The sequence below is a fragment of the Hipposideros armiger genome, unplaced genomic scaffold (assembly GCF_001890085.2).
Source record: "Hipposideros armiger isolate ML-2016 unplaced genomic scaffold, ASM189008v1 scaffold_63, whole genome shotgun sequence".
Taxonomy (NCBI): domain Eukaryota; kingdom Metazoa; phylum Chordata; class Mammalia; order Chiroptera; family Hipposideridae; genus Hipposideros; species Hipposideros armiger.
In genome coordinates this window covers 4,615,906-4,616,657 of record NW_017731413.1, presented here as the reverse complement: position 1 = coordinate 4,616,657, position 752 = coordinate 4,615,906, and positions in this window count along the sequence as shown.

The following is a 752-nucleotide window of genomic DNA, read 5'->3' as shown; positions in this document are numbered from 1 at the left end:
TTTTATGATGTGATGCCGAGCTACTCGGTTATTAAACAGAAAAGGTTATTGGGCCTGGAGAGTGTCTGGTTACATTGCCAGGAAAGGGACTCTCTTCCTTGGCTCCAAAGTCCCATGTATGGTAGGGGCAGATGAAAAAAATCAGTGCTTTCTGAATCTGGCGGTTGAGTGGGAAGGCAATGGCCAGCATCAATAAGGTTAAGGTGAGACAGTGAAGCACAGGGAAAGAGGGTCAATCCTGGGAAGAAAAATAATTGGCAAGAGAAATGGGGCCAGAGAATAGAAAGAAGGCATCCCCTTGGGGTAGGCATTCCTTCTGACAAATCCGCTAAAAAATGATGTTCTAGCCACTGAAAAGGAGAGTTCTCTGCTATGCATTCCAACACCAGAAAGCTCTAATTTTTTTAATGCTCTTTAAAATAATTTAATATCCAGCAATAAAATATATCTTAAATAACAAGTCATGGTACCACCATATAATGAAATATCATTCAGCCAACATAAATGATACTGCTGTAAAAGAAGGTAGAAACAATGCTTAATGTTATATGTACCTCAAGACCCGAATTCAGGGTGTGTGTGTGTGTGTGTGTGTGTGTGTGTGTGTGTGTGTGTGTGTGTATAAACATTGGAAGGATATAATTGAACCATTAACAGTGTTTATTTCTGGGTAGTAGGAGTGTGGGTGATTTTTATTTCTTTCTTTATGCTTTTTTCTGCATTTCCAGAAATTGGATTACAGTATAGAATCT